This window comes from Dendrobates tinctorius, unplaced genomic scaffold (genome assembly GCF_039654945.1).
Source record: "Dendrobates tinctorius isolate UK_male_01 unplaced genomic scaffold, ASM3965494v1 ptg000245l, whole genome shotgun sequence".
Taxonomy (NCBI): domain Eukaryota; kingdom Metazoa; phylum Chordata; class Amphibia; order Anura; family Dendrobatidae; genus Dendrobates; species Dendrobates tinctorius.
In genome coordinates this window covers 9205190-9223470 of record NW_027361912.1, presented here as the reverse complement: position 1 = coordinate 9223470, position 18281 = coordinate 9205190, and the positions used below count along the sequence as shown (strand labels likewise).

The following is an 18281-nucleotide window of genomic DNA, read 5'->3' as shown; positions in this document are numbered from 1 at the left end:
GTGGATTGATGTTTGTTTCCTGGAGCAGAAGGAGAGAGTGAGGCAATCTGCCTGTAATTGCCAAAAATTGTTTTTCCTGATCCCTTAGCATGTGGAAGCCCAGCATGTCTGGAATCAGCGTGGAGGGCTAGTGGTGATTTGGAACTCACCATGGCTTAAACAAGTTCTGCCTTGGAAGAGGGAAGCCCTTGATCACTTCTGTTCCTTCATCTTTGCGCTCTGGCAATATCGTAGCCCATGAGGTTTAACCGAGGCGTGATTATTGCTAATTGAAAACTTTTCCCAATACCCCGCCATGATGACGTGAAATACAGTCAGCTTTGGCAATTTTTGTTGGTCTCTCAGGAGACTTAATTCATGGTATGCAAATGACAGTCTTAGCTTCTCCCAGTGTGGAAGAAAAGCCTTGCTTCTCACAGCAATGGATTGATGTTTGTTTCTTGGAGCAGAAGGCGAGAGTGAGGCAATCTGCCTGTAATTGCCAAAAATTACATCTTTCCTGAGCCCTCAGAATGTGGAAGCCCAGGATGCCTGGAAGCAGTGTGGGAGGGCTAGTGAGAATTTGTAACTCACCGTAGCTTAAACAAGCTCTGCTTTGGAAGCAGGAAGGCATTGATCACAACAGTTCTTTCAACTTTGCGCAGTGGCAATATCGTAGCCCATGAGGTTTAACCGAGGCGTGATTATTGCTAATTGAAAACTTTTCCCAATACCCCGCCATGATGAATTGAAATACAGTCAGCTTTGGCAATTTTTGTTGGTCTCTCAGAAGACTTAATCTATTGTAAGCAAATAACAGAGTCTTAGCTCCTCCCAGCGTGGAAGAAAAGCCTAGCTTCTCACAGCAATGGATTGATGTTTGTTGCTTGAAGCAGAAGGAGAGAGTGAGGCAATCTGCCTGTAATTGCCTAAAATTTCATCTTAACTGAGCCCTTAGAATGTGGAAGCTCAGGATGCTTGGAAGCAGTGTGGGAGGGCTAGTGAGAATTTTTAACTCACCTTAGCTTAAACAAGCTCTGCTTTGGAAGAGGGAAGGCATTGGTCACAACAGTTCTTTCAACTTTGCGCAGTGGCAATATCTTAGCCCATGAGGTTTAACCGAGGCGTGATTATTGCTAATTGAAAACTTTTCCCAATACCCCGCCATGATGACTTGAAATACAGTCAGCTTTGGCAATTTTTGTTGGTCTCTCAGGAGACTTAATCTATGGTATGCAAATGACAGTCTTAGGTCCTCCCAGTGTGGAAGAAAAGCCTTGCTTCTCACAGCAATGGATTGATGTTTGTTTCTTGGAGCAGTAGGCGAGAGTGAGGCAATCTGCCTGTAATTGCCAAAAATTAGGCCGGTTTCACATTAGCGCATTTTATGCGCACGCACGGCCGGGGGTAGCTCCGCCCCCGATCCGTCTCTCTGCCCGGCGTGCCCGCCCCTTGCCTGTAGCGCCGCCTCCCAGCGGACGGCGGCGCCTGCGATCGGCGCACCCTATCTTTAGCATAGGGTGCGCCGATCATGCGCAGGTCGTGCGCTAGTTGCGCTTTGACCTGCGCTGCGCACTTATGACGGTGCGCCGTGCGCGCCAAAATCCGAAAAGTTCGATTTTGGCGCGCACGGCGCACCGTCAAAAGTGCGCAGTGCAAGTCAAAGCGCAACTAGCGCACGGCCTGCGCACGATCGGCGCACCCTATGCTAAAGATAGGGTGCGCCGATCGCAGGCGCCGCTGTCCGCTAGGAGGCGGCGCTACAAGGAAAAGGCGGGCACGCCGGGCAGAGAGCCGGATCGGGGGCGGAGCTACCCCCGGCCGTGCGCGCGCTGAAAATGCGTTAATGTGAAACCAGCCTTACATCTTTCCTGAGCCCTCAGAATGTGGAAGCCCAGGATGCCTGGAAGCAGTGTGGGAGGGCTAGTGAGAATTTGTAACTCACCGTAGCTTAAACAAGCTCTGCTTTGAAAGCAGGAAGGCATTGGTCACAACAGTTCTTTCAACTTTGCGAAGTGGCAATATCGTAGCCCATGATGTTTAACCGAGGCGTGATTATTGCTAATTGAAAACTTTTCCCAATACCCCGCCATGATGACTTGAAATACAGTCAGCTTTGGCAATTTTTGTTGGTCTCTCAGGAGACTTACTCTATGGTATGCAAATAACAGAGTCTTAGCTCCTCCCAGCGTGGAAGAATAGCCTTGCTTCTCACAGCAATGGATTGATGTTTGTTGCCTGGAGCAGAAGGAGAGAGTGAGGCAATCTGCCTGTAATTGCCAAAAATTTCATCTTAACTGAGCCCTTAGAATGTGGAAGCTCAGAATGCCTGGAAGCAGTGTGGGAGGGCTAGTGAGAATTTGTAACTCACCGTAGCTTAAACAAGCTCTCCTTTGGACGCAGGAAGGCATTGGTCACAACAGTTCTTTCAACTTTGCGCAGTGGCAATATCGTAGCCTATGAGGTTTAACCGAGGCGTGATTATTGCTAATTGAAAACTTTTCCCAATACCCCGCCATAATGACTTGGAATACAGTCAGCTTTGGCAATTTTTGTTGGTCTCTCAGGAGACTTAATTCATGGAATGCAAATGACAGTCTTAGCTTCTCCCAGTGTGGAAGAAAAGCCTTGCTTCTCACAGCAATGGATTGATGTTTGTTTCTTGGAGCAGAAGGCGAGAGTGAGGCAATCTGCCTGTAATTGCCAAAAATTACATCTTTCCTGAGCCCTCAGAATGTGGAAGCCCAGGATGCCTGGAAGCAGTGTGGGAGGGCTAGTGAGAATTTGTAACTCACCGTAGCTTAAACAAGCTCTGCTTTGAAAGCAGGAAGGCATTGGTCACAACAGTTCTTTCAACTTTGCGCAGTGGCAATATCGTAGCCCATGAGGTTTAACCGAGGCGTGATTATTGCTAATTGAAAACTTTTCCCAATACCCCGCCATGATGACTTGAAATACAGTCAGCTTTGGCAAATTTTGTTGGTCTCTCAGGAGACTTAATCTATGGTATGCAAATAACAGAGTCTTAGCTCCTCCCAGTGAGGTAGAATAGCCTTGCTTCTCACAGCAATGGATTGATGTTTGTTGCCTGGAGCAGAAGGAGAGAGTGAGGCAATCTGCCTGTAATTGCCAAAAATTATATCTTAACTGAGCCCTTAGAATGTGGAAGCTCAGAATGCCTGGAAGCAGTGTGGGAGGGCTAGTGAGAATTTGTAACTCACCATAGCTTAAACAAGCTCTGCTTTGGACGCAGGAAGGCATTGGTCTCAACAGTTCTTTCAACTATGCGCAGTGGCAATATCGTAGCCTATGAGGTTTAACCGAGGCGTGATTTTTGCTAATTGAAAACTTTTCACAATACCCCGCCATGATGACTTGAAATACAGTCAGCTTTGGCAATTTTTGTTGGTCTCTCAGGAGACTTAATCTATGGTATGCAAATGACAGTCTTAGGTCCTCCCAGTGTGGAAGCAAAGCCTTGCTTCTCACAGCAATGGATTGATGTTTGTTTCTTGGAGCAGTAGGCGAGAGTGAGGCAATCTGCCTGTAATGGCCAAAAATTACATCTTTCCTGAGCCCTCAGAATGTGGAAGCCCAGGATGCCTGGAAGCAGTGTGGGAGGGCTAGTGAGAATTTGTAACTCACCGTAGCTTAAACAAGCTCTGCTTTGAAAGCAGGAAGGCATTGGTCACAACAGTTCTTTCAACTTTGCGCAGTGACAATATTGTAGCCCATGAGGTTTAACCGAGGCGTGATTATTGTTAATTGAAAATTTTTCGCATTACCCCACCATGATGACTTGAAATATAGTTAGCGTTGGCAATTTTTGTTGGTCTCTCAGGAGACTTAATCTGTGGTATGCAAATGACAGTCTTAGGTCCTCCCAGTGTGGAAGAAAAGCCTTGCTTCTCACAGCAATGGATTGATGTTTGTTTCTTGGAGCAGAAGGCGAGAGTGAGGCAATCTGCCTGTAATTGCCAAAAATTAAATCTTAACTGAGCCCTTAGAATGTGGAAGCCCAAGATGCCTGGAATCAGCGTGGAGGGCTATTGGTGATTTGGAACTCACCATGGCTTAAAAAGTTCTGCCTTGGAAGCGGTTAGCCCTTGGTCACTTCTGTTCTTTCATCTTTGCGCTGTGGCAATATCGTAGCCCATGAGGTTTAACCGAGGCGTGATTATTGCTAATTGAAAACTTTTCCCAATAGCCCGCCATGATGACTTGAAATACAGTCAGCTTTGGCAATTTTTGTTGGTCTCTCAGGAGACTTAATCCATGGTATGCAAATGACAGTATTAGCTCCTCCCAGTGTGGAAGAAAAGCCTTGCTTCTCACAGCAATGGATTGATGTTTGTTTCTTGGAGCAGAAGGCGAGAGTGAGGCTATCTGCCAGTAATTGCTAAAAATTTCATCTTTCCTGATCCCGCAGAATGTGGAAGCCCAGGATGCCTGGAAGCAGCGTGGAGGGCTAGTGGTGATTTGGAACTCACCATGGCTTAAACAAGTTCTGCCTTGGAAGCCGGAAGCCCTTGATCACTTCTGTTCCTTCATCTTTGCGATGTGGCAATATCGTAGCCCATGAGGTTTAACCGAGGCTTATCATTGCTAATTGAAAACTTTTCCCAATACCCCGCCATGATGACGTGAAATACAGTCAGCTTTGGCAATTTTTGTTGGTCTCTCAGGAGACTTAATTCATGGTATGCAAATGACAGTCTTAGCTTCTCCCAGTGTGGAAGAAAAGCCTTGCTTCTCACAGCAATGGATTGATGTTTGTTTCTTGGAGCAGAAGGCGAGAGTGAGGCAATCTGCCTGTAATTGCCAAAAATTACATCTTTCCTGAGCCCTCAGAATGTGGAAGCCCAGGATGCCTGGAAGCTTTGTGGGAGGGCTAGTGAGAATTTGTAACTCACCGTAGCTTAAACAAGCTCTGCTTTGAAAGCAGGAAGGCATTGGTCACAACAGTTCTTTCAACTTTGCGCAGTGGCAATATCGTAGCCCATGAGGTTTAACTGAGGCGTGATTATTGCTAATTGAAAACTTTTCCCAATACCCGGCCATGATGACTTGAAATACAGTCAGCTTTGGCAATTTTTGTTGGTCTCTCAGGAGACTTAATCCATTGTATACAAATAACAGAGTCTTAGCTCCTCCCAGCATGGAAGAAAATCCTAGCTTCTCACAGCAATGGATTGATGTTTGTTGCCTGAAACAGATGGAGAGAGTGAGGCAATCTGCCTGTAATTGCCTAAAATTTAATCTTAACTTAGCCCTTAGAATGTGGAAGCTCAGGATGCTTGGAAGCAGTGTGGGAGGGCTAGTGAGAATTTGTAACTCACCGTAGCTTAAACAGGCTCTGCTTTGGAAGAGGGAAGGCATTGGTCACAACTAGAGTTGAGCGATACCAGCCGATACTTGAAAATATCGGATCGGAATGGATCGGCCGATCTTAAAAAAAAGTATCGGTATCGCCGATTCCGATACCGGGAACCAATGCAAGTCAATGGGGCCAAAATATCGGAATTAAAAAAAAACCTTTCTTTCCTTGTAGGTTAATTCTACATGAAGAAAAACAACTAAGAATAATGTAGAATGTATTGTGGGAGGTGGAGGAGACATTAAAGCCATAGAGGTTTAGCCCAATCAAATGGAATAGCAGGAATTAAACTTTTTTTTTTAAAGATGTTAGGAGTTACAAAGATATTGACTATGTTAGCCTCATTTATATTTTGCCAGACATGTATGTCTTCTTCTTCTACTTCCTTTTTTTACATTCTTCTTCTTCTACTTCCTTTTTTTACATTCTTCTTCTTCTTCTTCTACTTCCTTTTTTTACATTCTTCTTCTTATTCCTTTTTTTACATTCTTCTTCTTCTTCTTCTACTTCCTTTTTTTACATTCTTCTTCTTCTTCTTCTTCCTTTTCTTACATTCTTCATATTCTTCTTATTCAACAATTATTATTCTACATATTCAGCTTCTTCATCTTCTTCCTATTCTTCTTCATCATATTCTTGTTTGTGTCAGGCATTCCTGTAGTTGTTATCTAGAAAAGTTAGAAGTTTACACCTTCCGTTCTGCCTGTCACAAAAGATTTACAACAGGATTTGTCCGCGTTCAGTTTGGCCTGCAGAAGCAGGCCTTTTCCAGGGGCACCACGAGGAGGAACGGACTCACCCCCATACACTGCTTAGTCTTCTTCTGCTTATAAATAAGATAATATCATTTGCTCAGAGTATTAGTCTTATGCTTAATGTTCTTCTGCTTTGTTTTTTTTATGCTTCTTTGTCTTCTCTCTCTTGTTGTTCTGCATCTTGGTGGTTGTCTTCCTGTTCTTTGTCCTCTTGAACCAGCTGACGGTACTGGCACCCGGAGGGGCAGCAGAAGGAACAAGAGCCAATGGCACTACCGAGGACCCGGTTACTAAGCAGGAGGTACCTGTGTTACAAAGCACTACCAAGGACCAGCAGACGTTGCCGGAACTCGGATACCGAGATGGAGGCACCTAGGCCAAACGCTCTGACGAGAACCAGCTGACGGTGCTGGAACCCGGAGGGGTAGCATAAGCTGCAAGAGCAAATGGAAATAGCGAGGACCAGCTGACAGTGCTGGCACCCGGAGGGGCAGCAGAAGGAATAAGAGCCAATGGCACAACCGAGGACCAGCTGACGGTGCTGGAACCCGGTTACTAAGCAGGAGGTACCTGTGCTACAAAGCACTACCAAGGACCAGCAGACGTTGCTGGAACTCGGATACCGAGATGGAGGCACCTAGGCCAAAGGCTCTGATGAGAACCAGCTGACGGTGCTGGAACCCGGAGGGGTATCAGAAGTTACCCCTGAAAAGCAAAGTTGGCATGCCGCAAGCTGGCCGCAGTTACCGAATCACACAGTCCTACAGGGGGTGCTTGTCCTACTGGCACTATGGAACAAACCTTTCTTACCAGAACCCGCAGTCCACATAGGAAGCACCTAAACTGCTGGCACCCTAGCCTCGGCTAACCCAACCGCAACACGACATGGCAACTTGGGGTGGCAAACTGACATTGACACTTCCCGGAAACAGCAGGCAGGGCTGGAACCAAGCTGGGCAGGAGGGAGTACCCGTGCCAAAGTCAGTTATGAGCAGCAACTGGCGATGTTGGAGCCCAGGACAAGCACTTAGCAGGCTGAGGCCTGATGTGCTGTCAATTGGGAGGCAGCAGGACAGATTGCCATCAAAACAGCAGGGGAACAGCTGACGTTACTGAACCCCACAAACACAGGAGCTAGTGTTTTACTCTGTGAAGACGGCACTTCCGAGCAACAACTGGCTGTGTTGAAGCCCAGGGACAAGCACGGAGCAGGCTTAGGCTGCATTGAAGAAATTTTAAGATCGGTTGTAGACTACTAATTTGAACCAAGCTCCACTTAGGCCTGTGGATTCACTGATTTTCGTATTTCCCCTGTCCTCCAACCCCGCCAGTTACAGCTCCGAAGTGGCGTCTGCACAATCCACACTTGTTCCTGTGTTACAGGTGTTCAGTCCGGTCAGTTAATCCCCTGATGTGTGTCCTGCAATGTCGCCTGCTCTGTCCACATTCCGATAATGGGAATGTGGACAGAGCAGGCGACATTGCCGGACACACATCAGGGGATTAACTGATCGGACTGAACACCTGTAACACAGGAACAAGTGTGGATTGTGCAGACGCCACTTCGGAGCTGTAACTGGCAGGGTTGGAGGACAGGGGAAATACGAGAGACAGTGGAGCCACAGGCCTAATTGGAGCACGGTTAAAAATCAGTAGTGGTACGACTGTGTAGGCAGCAGGAGACTTTGCCATCCACACAGCAGGGGATCAGCTGACATTACTGAACCCCACTGAGACACGGGAGCAAGTATCTCTTTCCGTGTGGACGGCACTTCCGAACTACAACTGGCTGTGTTGAAGCCCAGGAAATAGGAGGGTGTAGGCAGAGGCCTACTGTATTTTGAATGAGTTTACAGCAGGAGAGACTGCCATCCACAAAGCAGGGGATCAGCTGACGTTACTGAACCCCACTGAGACACGGGAGCAAGTATCTCTTTCCGTGTGGACGGCACTTCCGAACTACAACTGGCTGTGTTGAAGCCCAGGAAATAGGAGGGTGTAGGCAGAGGCCTACTGTATTTTGAATGAGTTTACAGCAGGAGAGACTGCCATCCACACAGCAGGGGATCAGCTGACGTTACTGAACCCCACTGAGACACGGGAGCAAGTATCTCTTTCCGTGTGGACGGCACTTCCGAACTACAACTGGCTGTGTTGAAGCCCAGGAAATAGGAGGGTGTAGGCAGAGGCCTACTGAATTTTGAATGAGGTGACAGCAGGAGAGACTGCCATCCACACAGCAGGGGATCAGCTGACGTTACTGAACCCCACTGAGACACGGGAGCAAGTGTCTCTTTCCGTGTGGACGGCACTTCCGAACTACAACTGGCTGTGTTGAAGCCCAGGAAATAGGAGGGTGTAGGCAGAGGCCTACTGTATTTTGAATGAGTTTACAGCAGGAGAGACTGCCATCCACACAGCAGGGGATCAGCTGACGTTACTGAACCCCACTGAGACACGGGAGCAAGTGTCTCTTTCCGTGTGGACGGCACTTCCGAACTACAACTGGCTGTGTTGAAGCCCAGGAAATAGGAGGGTGTAGGCAGAGGCCTACTGTCTTTGTAATGCGGAGACAGCAGGAGAGACTGCCATCTCCACAGCAGGGGAACAGCTGGCAGTGCTGAACCCCACTAACACTTGAACGAATGTGTTTGGCTCTGTGGAGACGACACTTCTGAACACCAACTGACGCTGTTGGAGCCCAGGATTAGGCGAGGAGCAGGCTGGGGCCTACTGGATTTTGGCAGGTGAAGGCAGCAGGAGACTTGCCATCTCCACAGCAGGGGAACAGCTGGCAGTGCTGAACCCCACTAACACTTGAACGAATGTGTTTGGTTCTGTGGAGACGACACTTCTGAACACCAACTGACGCTGTTGGAGCCCAGGATTAGGCGAGGAGCAGGCTGGGGCCTACTGGATTTTGGCAGGTGAATGCAGCAGGAGACTTGCCATCTCCACAGCAGGGGAACAGCTGGCAGTGCTGAACCCCACTAACACTTGAACGAACGTGTTTGGCTCTGTGGAGACGACACTTCTGAACACCAACTGACGCTGTTGGAGCCCAGGATTAGGCGAGGAGCAGGCTGGGGCCTACTGGATTTTGGCAGGTGAAGGCAGCAGGAGACTTGCCATCTCCACAGCAGGGGAACAGCTGGCAGTGCTGAACCCCACTAACACTTGAACGAATGTGTTTGGTTCTGTGGAGACGACACTTCTGAACACCAACTGACGCTGTTGGAGCCCAGGATTAGGCGAGGAGCAGGCTGGGGCCTACTGGATTTTGGCAGGTGAAGGCAGCAGGAGACTTGCCATCTCCACAGCAGGGGAACAGCTGGCAGTGCTGAACCCCACTAACACTTGAACGAATGTGTTTGGTTCTGTGGAGACGACACTTCTGAACACCAACTGACGCTGTTGGAGCCCAGGATTAGGCGAGGAGCAGGCTGGGGCCTACTGGATTTTGGCAGGTGAAGGCAGCAGGAGACTTGCCATCTCCACAGCAGGGGAACAGCTGGCAGTGCTGAACCCCACTAACACTTGAACGAACGTGTTTGGCTCTGTGGAGACGACACTTCTGAACACCAACTGACGCTGTTGGAGCCCAGGATTAGGCGAGGAGCAGGCTGGGGCCTACTGGATTTTGGCAGGTGAAGGCAGCAGGAGACTTGCCATCTCCACAGCAGGGGAACAGCTGGCAGTGCTGAACCCCACTAACACTTGAATGAATGTGTTTGGCTCTGTGGAGACGACACTTCTGAACACCAACTGACGCTGTTGGAGCCCAGGATTAGGCGAGGAGCAGGCTGGGGCCTACTGGATTTTGGCAGGTGAAGGCAGCAGGAGACTTGCCATCTCCACAGCAGGGGAACAGCTGGCAGTGCTGAACCCCACTAACACTTGAACGAATGTGTTTGGTTCTGTGGAGACGACACTTCTGAACACCAACTGACGCTGTTGGAGCCCAGGATTAGGCGAGGAGCAGGCTGGGGCCTACTGGATTTTGGCAGGTGAAGGCAGCAGGAGACTTGCCATCTCCACAGCAGGGGAACAGCTGGCAGTGCTGAACCCCACTAACACTTGAACGAATGTGTTTGGTTCTGTGGAGACGACACTTCTGAACACCAACTGACGCTGTTGGAGCCCAGGATTAGGCGAGGAGCAGGCTGGGGCCTACTGGATTTTGGCAGGTGAAGGCAGCAGGAGACTTGCCATCTCCACAGCAGGGGAACAGCTGGCAGTGCTGAACCCCACTAACACTTGAACGAATGTGTTTGGCTCTGTGGAGACGACACTTCTGAACACCAACTGACGCTGTTGGAGCCCAGGATTAGGCGAGGAGCAGGCTGGGGCCTACTGGATTTGGGCAGGTGAAGGCAGCAGGAGACTTGCCATCTCCACAGCAGGGGAACAGCTGGCAGTGCTGAACCCCACTAACACTTGAACGAATGTGTTTGGCTCTGTGGAGACGACACTTCTGAACACCAACTGACGCTGTTGGTGCCCAGGATTACGCATGCCGCATGCAGAGGCCAATGGGCAGCGGTTTTTATGGAGGTTGTGGACTACTACTGATTCTAACCATGCTCCACTTAGGCCTCTGGCTCCACTGTCTCTACTATTTACCCTGGCCTCCAACCCCGCCAGCTACATCTCTGAAGTGGCGTCAGCACAATCTACACTTGTTCCTGTGTTACTGGTGCTCAGTCCCATCAGTTGATCCCCTGATGTTTGTCCGGCAAGTTCGCCAGCTCTGTCCTCATTCCCACTACTGGTTATGGGAATGTGGACAGAGCAGGAGACCTTGCCGGACACACATCAGGGGATAAACTGATGGGACTGAGCCACAGGAACACAGGAACAAGTGTAGATTGTGCTGACGCCACTTCAGAGATGTAGATGGCGGGGTTGGAGGTCAGGGGAAATAGTAGAGACAGTGGAGCCAGAGACCTAAGTTGGGCACGGTTAAAAATCAGTAGTGGTTTGAATGTTGATGGAGCTGGTGACTCTGCCGTCCACACAGCAGGGGATCAGCTGGCATTACTGAACCCCAGTAACACAGGAGCTAGTGTGTTTCTCTGTGCAGACGACACATCTGAGCGACAACTGGCTGTGTTGAAGCACAGGGATTATAGTTCAGGTGGTAGAAAAATGAACACACCAGCAGACCTGGATACAGTTGCCAACCACTAATTTAGTCTGTAAGAGGAATGGCAAAGTCTTTGGAGATCCAGGCCTTGTTCATTTTCAGAAAAGTCAGCCGGTCAACATTATCGGAAGATAGTCGCGTGCGACGGTCTGTTAGTACACCACCTGCGGCACTAAAGACACGTTCCGATAATACACTGGCAGCAGGGCAAGCCAGCACCTCCAATGCATACTGGCTAAGCTCTGGCCATGTATCCAGCTTAGAGACCCAAAACTTGAAGGGGGAAGAGCCATCTGGGAGTACAGCGACAGGGCAAGACATGTAGTCTGACACCATCTGACGGAAGCGTTGCCTCCTGCTGACTCGAGGCGTCGCTGATGGTGTAGACAATTGTGGTGGACACACAAAACTTTGCCACATTTGGGCCATAGTGGTCTTGCCTTGTGCTGCGGCACTGCCTCTGCTCCCTCTTTGTGCAGAGTTTCCTCCACTGCCTCGACGCACAGAGCTGCTTTGTAAAGCACTTGCAACAATGCTGTCGGGTGGAATGGAAAACATTATGGACTGCACCAGTGACTCTTCGTACTCCCGCATTTTACGCTCCCGGTTCAACGTTGGTATGAGCCTTTGTACGCTGTCCCGGTAGCGAGGATCTAGGAGGGTGTACACCCAATAATCAGCCGAGACGAGAATGTGGGCGATGCGGCGGTCGTTTCTCAGGCACTGCAGCATGAAATCAACCATGTGCTGCAGACTCCCAACTGCCAAAGAACCGCTGTCCCCTGTTTGAGGCGTGACCTCGACCTGCTCTGCATCACCCCACCCTCGCTGTACATACTGAGTAGAGGTTTGTGTACCTCCCTCCTCTGGAGAGATGTCTTCCTCCTCCATCGACTCCTCCTCATCCTCCTCACAAAGTGTCCCCTGCCTAGGCCTTTGTGAGGAAACACGTAGCGCAGACTGTCCAGAAGCAGATGGCATTTGGGACTCCTCATCCTCCACCTCTTCTGAAACCTCATCCCTTAGTGCTTGCAGTGTTTGTTGAAGCAGGCAGATAAGGGGGACAGTCATGCTGACTAGTGCATCATCTGCACTCGCCATCCGCGTGGATTCATCGAAGGCACGCAAAACGAGGCAGATGTCCTTCATAGAGGCCCACTCAATGGTGCTGAAGTGTGAACGGCGCACAGTGCGACTTGTTTGCGCCTGATGCAGCTGGTACTCCATGACTGCTGCCTGCTGCTCACACAACCGCTCCAACATATGTAACGTTGAATTCCACCGGGTGGGTAGGTCACATATGATGCGATGTTCTGGAAGGCCAAATCGTCGCTGCAGAGCAGCGAGGCGCGATCTTGCCGTGCTGGAACGTCGCAAGTGAGCGCACTCTATGCGGACCTTGTGCAACAGTGCATCAAGATCCGGATAGTCCCTCAGAAAGCTCTGCACGACCAAGTTAAGAACATGTGCCAGACATGGGATGTGTGTGAGGTTGCCTAGGCCAAGAGCTGCCACCAGATTTCGGCCATTGTCACACACTACCAAGCCCGGCTGGAGATTCGCTGGCCCAAACCACACATCGCTCTCCAGCTTGATAGCATTCCAGAGCTCCTGCGCTGTGTGGCTTCGATTCCCCAAAGAAATTAATTTGAGTACAGCCTGTTGACGTTTGGCCACGGCTGTGCTCATATCGGTCGTAACAGGCTCCTGCTCTGCTGTTTCTGAGGAACTTGAGTAGGAGGAGGAGTCTATGTGTACAGACTGGAGTCCTGCAATCCGTGGCGTTGGAAGAACACGTACAGCGCCACTCTCCAGATCCGTACCCGGCTCCACAACATTGACCCAGTGGGCAGTGAGGGAAAGGTATCGTCCCTGTCCATGGTTACTGGTCCACGCATCGGTGGTCAGGTGGACCTTGCTACTAACGGCGTTTAGTAGCGCATGTTTTATTTTGCCCTCAACATGTTTCTGCAGGGCAGGGACGGCTCGCCTGCTGAAATAAAAGCGGCTGGGCACGTTGTATTGGGGGACTGCCAATGCCATTAAGTCCCGGAAGGTGTCAGTGTCCACCAGCCTGAATGACAGCATTTCAACTGCCAGAAGTTTGGCAATGCCAGCATTCAGAGACTGTGCTCGGGGATGGTTTGCCGAGTAAGGGCGCCTTTTATCCCATGCCTGTGCTACCGATGGCTGTGATGGATGGGAACGTGCTGTTATGGGTGGAATCTGACAGGGTCTCCGGACAACAGTGGCAGAGGTTCTTCCTTGGCGATCCTGTGAGGAAGCCGAACCAGCAGTGTGTGAGCTGGAGGAAGAGGGCCCAACACGAACTGAAGAGGTGGTAGGTGGTGCTGTACGTTGGCCTACGTCTTGAGGGTGTCTATGCAACTCCAACTCGTGCTTGGTGCGCACATGTTTCCACATATTTGTGGTATTGAGGTTGCTGACATTTCTCCCTCTTTTGACTCTCTGATGACACAGCTTGCATTTGACAAAGCAAATGTCATCTGCAACTGTGTCAAAAAAGGACCACGCACTGCAACTCTTGTGAGCGCCCGGTTTGCCTTTGGAAGGAGGAATGCTCCTAACGGGTGCCGAAGTGGAGGGTACAGGCAACCAAGTCTTCCCCCTCCCTCTGCCTCCTGTTTTGGCCGGTAGGGGAATCTCTTCCTCCGAGCTGCTCCCACCACCTTCCTGTTGCTCACGCCATGATGGGTCAAGGACCTCATCATCTTCCCTCCCCTCTTCAAACAGCTGCTTCTCCGGGGTTGTCTCGCCAGCACCGTATGCACCAGAAAGTGGCAACTGAGTCTCGTCATCATCTGATGCGTACTGAGGTGTGCTGACCATAGGCACTGGCCCACTCGCCTCTTCAGATTCAGAGGGACAAAGAAGTTGCGCATCACTGCATACTCCCTCTTCTTCACATTCAGGAATGCTGCTTGGCTGGCCCCCTCTTTCCAAGCCAACAGATTCCGAGAACAGAAGTAGAGATTGTGATGGCTCCTGTCCATGTCTCTCTGACTGCCTGGGCACTTTGGCAGGTGGTGAAGAGACAGATGGTTGCTCTTCGGTGCTCTGACCCTGAGAGGATGCGGAAGTAATTGAAGTCGATGCGTTAGCTGCCATCCATCCGACAACGGCTTCAATTTGTTCCTCCCGCAGCAGTGGGGTACGTTGAGGTCCTACAAAGCTGCGCATAAAGGACTGTTGCCTGCTAAAACTGGGGGATGCTGATCCACTGGTGCCCGCAGCAGGCCCAGAATCCCCACGTCCTCTACCTGTAGAATCCCCACGTCCTCTCCCTGCAGAATCCCCACGTCCTCTCCCTGCTGAAACTCCACGCCCACGCCCACGCCCCCGCACCTTACTCCCTGCCTTCTTCATCTTGCAAGACTGCTTAAGATAGGCAAAAAAGGACAAAGGGGGGCCTTAGTGTGCTTATTCCTGAACAGCTGGTTACAGGTACAAGAAACACTAATTTTATGAAGTGTGTGTGTGTGGACTAGACTTTAATAGGAGCTGATGTGGCCTACACAAGTTCAAAATGTAGTGTTTGGTGAACTTTTTATGTGGTTTCTTTGTTTGAAACAAACTCAAAGTATGAGAACAAAGAATTGAAACTGATAGTATCACCAACTTTTTGGAGCTATTACAATGCAGGCAGGTAACCTACAATGCAAAAGATGAGGCTCCAAAAAAATTGGGTAATACTAATCTGGCTGCGCCGGCAGGGCACAAGCCAGAAAAAAAGGCTCCTCTATCTACTCCTATATAGTGTTTGCAACCAACCAATGTTGATGGATACGGATGGATGCACACTAATAGGAGAAGAAAAAATGAGCTGCACTCAGAGACAAATATGTGTGAGGCAGTGACGCACGTTGAGCGTCCTACAACCAGACGTAGCTGCAGGACACTCTACTCAGCGTGAGCTGCACTCACACACAGTCAGAGACCTCTCAGACAGCCGTCAACAGTGCAGCTAAGTGGGCACTGGCACTGACAGGCTGCAGAAAGGCTCCGCTGTGTACTCCTATATAGTGTTTGCAACCACCGTAGATGGAGACGGATGGATGCACACTAATAGAAGAAAAAATGAGCTGCACTCAAATAAAAATATGTGTGAGGCAGTGACGCACGCTGAGCGTCCTACAGCCAGACGTAGCTGCAGGACACACTACTCAGCATGAGCTGCACTCACACACAGTCAGAGACCTCTCAGACAGCCGTGAACAGTGCAGCAAAGTGGACACTAGCACTGAAAGGCTGCAGAAAGGCTCCGCTGTCTACTACTAGTGTTTGCAACCAACGTATATGGATACGGATGGAAGCACACTAGATTGAAATTATTTAAAAAATGCAGCTCAAAAAATAAAAGATGTATGAGGCAGCAGTGATCACACTGGGTGGCCTACAGCCTGACGTGGCTGCAGGACCCACTCCACAGCGTGAGCTGCACTCACACAGCCCTTGCAGACAGCTGTGAAAACAGCGCTGCTAGGGAAAAGCAAGCTACAGTGGTGGTTTATGTAGCCTGGATAAAGCACAATATTGTTTTTAGAATCGCTATTTCTAACTGTCCCTCACAGTCTTCTACAGCAGCCTGTCCCTAACTGAATTCACAGCAGAGTGACCAGAAATGGCGGCTGCGGTGGCTTTTATAGTGCATCATGACATCATTTCGGCAGCCAATCACAGCCATGCCAATAGTTAACATGCCTACATGCCTAACAGGATGTGCCCACACTTCGGAGGATTCCCATTGGCTTAATCAAAGCAAGCAGGCTCATAGCATGATGGGAACTTCCTATTCCGATTCCGATCCCGGAATCCGATATGAAAAAAGTATCGGAATTAAGTATCGGAATTCCGATACCGCTGATATCGGCCGATACCCGATACTTGCGGTATCGGAATGCTCAACACTAGTCACAACAACTCTTTCAACTTTGCGCAGTGACAATATCGTAGCCCATGAGGTTTAACCGAGGCGTGATTATTGTTAATTGAAAACTTTTCGCATTACCCCACCATGATGACTTGAAATATAGTTAGCGTTGGCAATTTTTGTTGGTCTCTCATGAGACTTAATCTGTGGTATGCAAATGACAGTCTTAGGTCTTCCCAGTGTGGAAGAAAAGCCTTGCTTCTCACAGCAATGGATTGATGTTTGATTCTTTGAGCAGAAGGCGAGAGTGAGGCAATCTGCCTGTAATTGCCAAAAATTACATCTTAACTGAGCCCTTAGAATGTGGAAGCCCAGGATGCCTGGAATCAGCGTATAGGGCTATTGGTGATTTGGAACTCACCATGGCTTAAAAAGTTCTGCCTTGGAAGAGGTTAGCCCTTGGTCACTTCTGTTCTTTCATCTTTGCGCTGTGGCAATATCGTAGCCCATGAGGTTTAACCGAGGCGTGATTATTGCTAATTGAAAACTTTTCCCAATAGCCCGCCATGATGACTTGAAATACAGTCAGCTTTGGCAATTTTTGTTGGTCTCTCAGGAGACTTAATCCATGGTATGCAAATGACAGTATTAGCTCCTCCCAGTGTGGAAGAAAAGCCTTGCTTCTCACAGCAATGGATTGATGTTTGTTTCCTGGAGCAGAAGGAGAGAGTAAGGCAATCTGTCTGTAATTGCCAAAAATTTCATCTTAACTGAGCCCTCAGAATGTAGAAGCCCAGGATGCCTGAAAGCAGTGTGGGAGGGCTAGTGAGAATTTGTAACTCACCGTAGCTTAAACAAGCTCTGCTTTGGAAGCAGGAAGGCATTGGTCACAACAGTTCTTTCAACTTTGCGCAGTGGCAATATCGTAGCCTATGAGATTTAATTGAGGTGTGATTATTGCTAATTGAAAACTTTTCCCAATACCCCGCCATGATGACTTGAAATACAGTCAGCTTTGGCAATTTTTGTTGGTTTCTCAGGAGACTTATTCTATGGTATGCAAATGACAGTCTTAGGTCCTCGCAGTGTGTAAGAAAATCCTTCCTTCTCACAGCAATGGATTGATGTTTGTTTCTTGGAGCAGAAGGCGAGAGTGAGGCAATCTGCCTGTAATTGCCAAAAATTACATTTTATCTGAATCCTTAGAATGTGGAAGCCAAGGATGCCTGGAAGCAGCGTGGAGGGCTAGTGGTTATTTGGAACTCACCATGGCTTAAAATGTTCTGCCTTGGAAGTGGGAAGCCCTTGGTCACTTCTGTTCTTTCATCTTTGCGCTGTGGCAATATCGTTTGCCATGAGGTTTAACCAAGGCGTGATTATTGCTAATTGAAAACTTTTCCCAATACCCCGCCATAATGACTTGGAATACAGTCAGCTTTGGCAATTTTTGTTGGTCTCTCAGGAGACTTAATCCATGGTATGCAAATGACAGTCTTAGCTCCTGCCAGCGTGGAAGAAAAGCCTTGCTTCTCACAGCAGTGGATTGATGTTTGTTTCCTGGAGCAGAAGGAGAGAGTAAGGCAATCTGCCTGTATTTGCCAAAAATTGTTTTTCCTGAGCCCTTAGCATGAGGAAGCCCAGGATGCCTGGAAGCAGCGTGGGAGGGCTAGAGGTGATTTGGAACTCAACATGGCTTAAACAAGTTCTGCCTTGGAAGTGGGAAGGCCTTGGTCACAACAGTTCTTTCAACTTTGCGCAGTGGCAATATCGTAGCCCATGAGGTTTAACCAAGACGTGATTATTGCTAATTGAAAACTTTTCCCAATACCCCGCCATGATGACTTGAAATACAGTCAGCTTTGGCAATTTTTGTTGGTCTCTCAGGAGACTTAATCCATGGTATGCAAATGACAGTCTTAGCTTCTCCCAGTGTGGAAGAAAAGCCTTGCTTCTCACAGCAATGGATTGATGTTTGTTTCCTGGAGCAGAAGGAGAGAGTGAGGCAATCTGTCTGTAATTGCCAAAAATTTCATCTTAACTGAGCCCTTATAGTGTGGAAGCTCAGTATGCCTGGAAGCAGTGTGGGAGGGCTAGTGAGAATTTGTAACTCACCAAAGCTTAAACAAGCTCTGC

General features: G+C 49.1%; 16 non-coding genes across 16 annotated transcripts; all 16 read left to right on the top strand.

The window, feature by feature from the left end:
* The first annotated feature begins 208 nt into the window (after window positions 1-208).
* Window positions 209-349, top strand: LOC141062983 (U4 spliceosomal RNA). The gene has a single exon (XR_012224677.1). It is a non-coding gene; the product is annotated as a U4 spliceosomal RNA (small nuclear RNA).
* A 283-nt stretch (window positions 350-632) lies between these two features.
* Window positions 633-773, top strand: LOC141061567 (U4 spliceosomal RNA). Its single transcript, XR_012223416.1, has one exon. It is a non-coding gene; the product is annotated as a U4 spliceosomal RNA (small nuclear RNA).
* A 285-nt stretch (window positions 774-1058) lies between these two features.
* Window positions 1059-1199, top strand: LOC141062875 (U4 spliceosomal RNA). Its single transcript, XR_012224579.1, has one exon. It is a non-coding gene; the product is annotated as a U4 spliceosomal RNA (small nuclear RNA).
* A 784-nt stretch (window positions 1200-1983) lies between these two features.
* LOC141061561 (U4 spliceosomal RNA) lies at window positions 1984-2124 on the top strand. Its single transcript, XR_012223411.1, has one exon. It is a non-coding gene; the product is annotated as a U4 spliceosomal RNA (small nuclear RNA).
* A 285-nt stretch (window positions 2125-2409) lies between these two features.
* On the top strand, window positions 2410-2550 carry LOC141063115 (U4 spliceosomal RNA). The gene has a single exon (XR_012224796.1). It is a non-coding gene; the product is annotated as a U4 spliceosomal RNA (small nuclear RNA).
* A 283-nt stretch (window positions 2551-2833) lies between these two features.
* Window positions 2834-2974, top strand: LOC141060961 (U4 spliceosomal RNA). Its single transcript, XR_012222867.1, has one exon. It is a non-coding gene; the product is annotated as a U4 spliceosomal RNA (small nuclear RNA).
* Window positions 2975-3259: 285 nt separating this feature from the next.
* On the top strand, window positions 3260-3400 carry LOC141061009 (U4 spliceosomal RNA). The gene has a single exon (XR_012222911.1). It is a non-coding gene; the product is annotated as a U4 spliceosomal RNA (small nuclear RNA).
* A 283-nt stretch (window positions 3401-3683) lies between these two features.
* Window positions 3684-3824, top strand: LOC141062531 (U4 spliceosomal RNA). The gene has a single exon (XR_012224289.1). It is a non-coding gene; the product is annotated as a U4 spliceosomal RNA (small nuclear RNA).
* Window positions 3825-4105: 281 nt separating this feature from the next.
* LOC141061525 (U4 spliceosomal RNA) lies at window positions 4106-4246 on the top strand. Its single transcript, XR_012223378.1, has one exon. It is a non-coding gene; the product is annotated as a U4 spliceosomal RNA (small nuclear RNA).
* Window positions 4247-4528: 282 nt separating this feature from the next.
* Window positions 4529-4668, top strand: LOC141062482 (U4 spliceosomal RNA). The gene has a single exon (XR_012224245.1). It is a non-coding gene; the product is annotated as a U4 spliceosomal RNA (small nuclear RNA).
* A 283-nt stretch (window positions 4669-4951) lies between these two features.
* Window positions 4952-5092, top strand: LOC141061317 (U4 spliceosomal RNA). The gene has a single exon (XR_012223189.1). It is a non-coding gene; the product is annotated as a U4 spliceosomal RNA (small nuclear RNA).
* An 11113-nt stretch (window positions 5093-16205) lies between these two features.
* LOC141062323 (U4 spliceosomal RNA) lies at window positions 16206-16346 on the top strand. Its single transcript, XR_012224101.1, has one exon. It is a non-coding gene; the product is annotated as a U4 spliceosomal RNA (small nuclear RNA).
* A 281-nt stretch (window positions 16347-16627) lies between these two features.
* On the top strand, window positions 16628-16768 carry LOC141061513 (U4 spliceosomal RNA). Its single transcript, XR_012223367.1, has one exon. It is a non-coding gene; the product is annotated as a U4 spliceosomal RNA (small nuclear RNA).
* A 283-nt stretch (window positions 16769-17051) lies between these two features.
* On the top strand, window positions 17052-17192 carry LOC141061782 (U4 spliceosomal RNA). Its single transcript, XR_012223611.1, has one exon. It is a non-coding gene; the product is annotated as a U4 spliceosomal RNA (small nuclear RNA).
* A 281-nt stretch (window positions 17193-17473) lies between these two features.
* Window positions 17474-17614, top strand: LOC141062405 (U4 spliceosomal RNA). Its single transcript, XR_012224176.1, has one exon. It is a non-coding gene; the product is annotated as a U4 spliceosomal RNA (small nuclear RNA).
* A 281-nt stretch (window positions 17615-17895) lies between these two features.
* On the top strand, window positions 17896-18036 carry LOC141061583 (U4 spliceosomal RNA). The gene has a single exon (XR_012223431.1). It is a non-coding gene; the product is annotated as a U4 spliceosomal RNA (small nuclear RNA).
* The last annotated feature ends 245 nt before the right edge of the window (window positions 18037-18281 follow it).